This window comes from Cryptomeria japonica, chromosome 3 (assembly GCF_030272615.1).
Source record: "Cryptomeria japonica chromosome 3, Sugi_1.0, whole genome shotgun sequence".
Classification (NCBI taxonomy): domain Eukaryota; kingdom Viridiplantae; phylum Streptophyta; class Pinopsida; order Cupressales; family Cupressaceae; genus Cryptomeria; species Cryptomeria japonica.
This window is the reverse complement of record NC_081407.1, coordinates 120593645-120599124: the sequence shown is the minus strand read 5'-3', so window position 1 is coordinate 120599124 and position 5480 is coordinate 120593645.

The following is a 5480-nucleotide window of genomic DNA, read 5'->3' as shown; positions in this document are numbered from 1 at the left end:
AAGCACGAAAACAATTTGACATAACGCCGCAAAGAGCTGTCATCTCAACGAAGCATGTGAATTGTTTTTTAAAGAGTGATATCATTCTATTGAATGCGCTGATTGCGCAGTCTGCAGAAAAAGGATGTGTTGAAATAGCTTCAGAAATTTCGCAAATGCATAGACAACGCATGGGAACTGTTTACCAGAATGTCTCAAAGGGATTTCATCTCCTGGAATTTGATAATTGCAGGATAAAAACGAAATTATTGAAACCACAGGTGTAAAGCTAAAAATCCATTATCTTTGCCAGTATCCATCACGCCTATGATGAATATGAGAGCATGGACAAAGCGTCTGATTTGTTTGACAGAATGTCTCCAGTTGCAGAGAGATGTCACTCTTCTATGGCCGTGGTGAAATGATGACTCGACGTAAAAAGTTTGAAGTCAGGACAACTCTACATGAGAACCATAGAAGAAGCACAGATGTTGTCAAGAGCATTGCAATTGAGGAAACTGTGAATTGTCAATTGCACAAGCAAAAGTTGGAAGGAACTTGAAGCACAAGGTTAAAGGAAACCTGCCAAGTGTATAGAGGGGTATGAAAAGAAAATTGAAGACCTTACCAGAAAACGAAAATCAAATAAAAATGAATTGCAGTGCCAACGATGCTGCGAGCATGGACACCGAGAATAAGTCTTTATATATTCTTAACAATGGCAGATACATGAAGAAATAGATAAGTCATTCCAAGGAAATCAGCTTGAAGTGAAGTGGGGGATACATTCCAACAAGGATGGAAATTGTCAAGGATTACAGTCTTGGGATTTTCTTCTATACCACAATATTTGACATATACAAAGTTTTAAGTCAATATTGCCATTACAAAATAAGCCAAACTTTTACTCAATGCTTTGGAAGACTACGCCTTCATGGAAGGAAAGGATGTCTAAATTGATGCAGTTGAACACTGTGTGCTTGAAGAAATGTTGTTGGTGATTAGCTATTGGGTGTGTACCTAAGCTTGCAAGAAAAGGTTTTCTCTCCTCAACCAACTTCCTTAGGGTTAGCATGCTTGGAGTCACTTATCACATCATGTGTTTGCTGTGTATTCATCCCTAAATTGAAAAATCGGACATCTAAGACTAGAAAACATAAGAAAAACATCAAAATTCACTAATCAAAATTCGGCAAAACAAACACTCTTTATCTCTGCTTTGTTATTTGTTGTACCAGTCAAGTTCTCTGTCGTATGAGCTAATCATTTATCGTATGGGATTTATCTTTTGTCGTATGGCTTAGTAAGGTTTGTCGTACGAGTAATCCGTTTTATCGTATGGTTCAAAAAGTATTGTCATACGAGCCTCTGCTGTTTCACATGAAAATGTCAGTTTGTCGTATAGGCTTGTATCTTTTGTCATTTGGGGCTATATGATCTTTCGTATGAGTCTCTGTTTTTATCAGTCCAGAGCTGTCGATTTGCACGACTTTTTCAGCTGTTATTCTTGTTTGATCAATTTGCAGTAATCATAAACACCTGTTATCTGTTATTCTGTGCTTAAATTGTCTTCTTGGTTAGCTTGGTCAAGTTATCATCCGTCAAAATCAGACTTTAGAACATAAACACCTTAAGATTTTCAAGTGCTTACTCTCAACAAGTTCAAGATCTAAACATCTCAAAGTGCATTATCACCTTCTTTAGTAAATCGATCACTCAAACATAGTTTCTCATCACGATCTATCATCCTTTATCACGAAACTGAAACGCTTGGTTAGGATAATCTTGTCCCACATCGTAGGATATATCCTTCCTACTAGACTTGGTTCTTCAAATCATCATCATTGCACTCCAAAACCGAAGATCGAAAAACTTGCAAACCTTTAAACACTTGAACCATATTTTCATGTCATATCACGCTATCACATTTACATTGACAGTTGATCACTTATCAAAACAACTTTTGGACAATTGAACCCCTGAAACGAAAACAGAAACATTTGAAATAGCTGAAAATCATATCAACATGACATACCAAAACAAAATACAAGAAGAAGACATGACAAACCAACATATCAGAGCAATCAAACAAGTTCAAAATCAAAATCCAACTATGTCAAAACCTAACAAGGATTCAAATACATCTCAAAAGAAAGGTGGCTCTTTTATGCAACTCTTAAAGATATCCCTAAAAGATTTGGCTTAGGAAGATCAAAATCGTACACCTATGTCTAGCAATGGCTCATCCCCCCATAAACAAATTGACTCTCCAAAGGCATCTATTCCTACATCTCTTGAAAGATTGCAAGAATCTTCCATAGCATCATCACCAAAGAATACATCCAAAGATGAAGTTCCCCAAGGGATATCCATAATTGCCATCAAACCTATTTCAGAGGATCCTATTCAAAGCTCATCTCCTTCATATCCAAGCATTAATTCATTGCAGCATCCCCATAACGCTTCCTTGCAAATTGAAGTCCTCATTCATAGAATGCTTGTTAAACGAGTCCTAATAGATGGGGGAGTTGGCTTGAACATTTTCTCTTTGAGTCTTGTCCATGCTCTAGGATATTCAGAAAATGCAGTTGATCCCAGGAAAAAGATAAAAATCAAAGAATATGGTGAAGAAGAACATTACTCTAAAGGAATTGTGGTATTACCCCTCAGAGTGGGACCTTTGCAAAAAGACACAGCATGCCAAGTTCTAGACGTGGACCTACCATACAACATACTCTTGGGGAGACCATGGATACAGGACATACAAGCTATTACATCAACATGTCATCAATGCTTAAAAGTTCCATACAATGGATAGGAAATCACAATATCAGCATACTCAAATCCATTGCAGTGTTGTAATAATTTGAAATCAGCTCAAGAGGTCATTGTTTCACATAACAAAGAGGCAGCATCTTCAAGCACACAATCCAAGGAACAATCATTTACATCAATTCTATCAAGCATGGAGAAACAAATGCAGCTAAGAGATCAAGGGACCGGAGAATATTTGCTATCATGGACAAACAAACAAGAGCAACTTGAAAGGGAACGAGAAGAAACATATATAGATGTCAATGTAGTTCATGGGTATGCAGGACAAACATTAGGAACTAACCTACTTGAATCAAAATCACATTCGGTTGACATGGACTTAACTGAGGACGATCATGATTTTCTTATGTGAGGTCATTTTGACAAGAGTATCATTCTAGACATGGAAATACATATCGAAAGCTCTGATATCTCTATCATGACCCATAATATCTTGGAAATCAATAAGTTGACATGGGCATCGAAGACTTCCACATGTTTCTACAGGCCAAGAATATTAACTCAAATCCAAATATCTAAGTTGACATGGGCATCGAAGACTTCCACAGGTTTCTACAGGCCAAGAAGATTAACTCAAATCCAAAAATCTTTGTACTTATTCTCTTTGCCTTCACGGAGAGAAGGTTTCAGGATATGGGTATGCGTCAAAGAGTATCAGAACAAAGATTTTTCTCAAAAATTATATCTGGAAATGCTCCCATTGACATTCATGCGAAATGTGGAAGTCACCATTCAAACTGTAGGTCATTATGCTTAATCATTAGAAGATACAAACCTCATGCAATTTGTTAGAACAAGCTTATTGCCTAGGTAACAATTTCAAATACTTTGGAACAAACTTTTAGAATACTTCTATCAACTTGAAGAAATGTATCATGATAACACACACATGTTTTGACCAGTTTCATAGTCATATCAATCAATGGAGTTGTATAAGACTATCACAACTCAAAATGCTTTGACGTGACAATGACAGTAACACAATTGACTATCCAGATACATCAAAGGTAGACTGTATCAATCATCTCAATGAAAACTTCCCCGACACACTTTGACATCAATGACAAATTATGTTCAATAGATTGTACATGTGTTGAGTTTCAAAAGTAATGTTTTCCCTTATGTTAAAAAAAAAAAAAAAACCTAGTGTGAATCAAGAATCAAGTGAGGAGTTATAGTCAACATTCACAAAATCACCGGTCTTTACTCATGTCCCACATAGGGCAGTCTTAGTTATTTCTACTATCAACCTTGATGTCATTCCAATTAGAAATTGGTTTATCTAAGAATCAATAGCCTAATTTCCTCCCCTTTTAGTTTGGTTCACGGATCTTATTTCCTTTAAAAGATTTTGAGTTCAAGTTGTCTTTTAGATGAAAATAAGAAAGATTTGTTTGTTTATCACAATCTATGACAATGGTTTTAGGCACATGTTCAAGCTTATCAAAGGCAAGAAGGGTCTCTTTAACTTCAAGATTTTGAGAGTTACAAGATATAAGAAGAGGAAACTAAGTAGAAACAATAAACTTACTTGACACCAAACAAATATGGTGGATATTAGTAATGAATATAGGTACATCTATGAACTCCCCTAAAGCAAAAAACATTGTGATGTATTCAATCTTGCTTCTCATTGAAAAAGTTAGCACCCTACAATTTACTATGGCTTTCTCGATCTTGCATTATTTCATCGTTCCCTTATTTGCTACCAGCATTTCCTCATTTCCATCTCAATCGTCTAAAATATAGTGGTATATTGGCTTTGGCTTCATTAGGAGGAAGAGGTTGGGCTTTACCTTTCCTATGAGCCATGGTTAAACCATCGACATTAGAAGGACCAACAATAAACCTTTGTAAATTGTTGTTTGCCCTTTTTGTCCTCTTGTGGTAATTTTTGAGAAGAATCGTATGAAATTTAAGTTGAGAGAAATCATAAAATAGTTGTTCATAATGATAACATTCTATAGATTTGAAAGAGATGACTTCATAATGAATGATTTAATGCCAAACTAAATTTCCCACTTGAATATTAAGAACTTTGGACAAGCCCACCACCAAACATTTCACTCCTCAATCCCAATCGATCCAACAACAACCACCACCCATGGTTCTTAGCTCACAAATTCCCTATCCCCATTGAATTGATAGGGCAATGGGGTAATCTAGTTATCATAGATTTAGACATAACTAAAACTTTTTTCTATTTGGTAATCTATGACGAAACCAAATTAGAATTCAATGAATCACCCAAAATTTTCAAGCATCATTTTTTATAAAATTAATAGGAAGACAAATAAACTAATCTCAATCAAAGTAAGTTCAAAGTTGTGTCACACTTATACCAACTTATCAATAAGAAAAAACCAAACTTTAAAAAAATAAAAAATTAACACATACAAGACTATATAACAACATGCACAACCTACACTAAGACATGCATGAACCCGATTTGCTGCTGTTACTTTTAAACACCTATCAATAACTTTGTTAAGCATTGATACATAAATGCCAAACTAGATTACATCATTAATCATACTATTGCCACCCTTAAATTTCAACTAAGAAAAACACAATCCACTTTTTCATTTGAGTGCATGAGTTAAAAAAAATGCTACATCATTGATCATAGTATTGTCACCCTTAAATTTTAACTAAGAAAAATACAA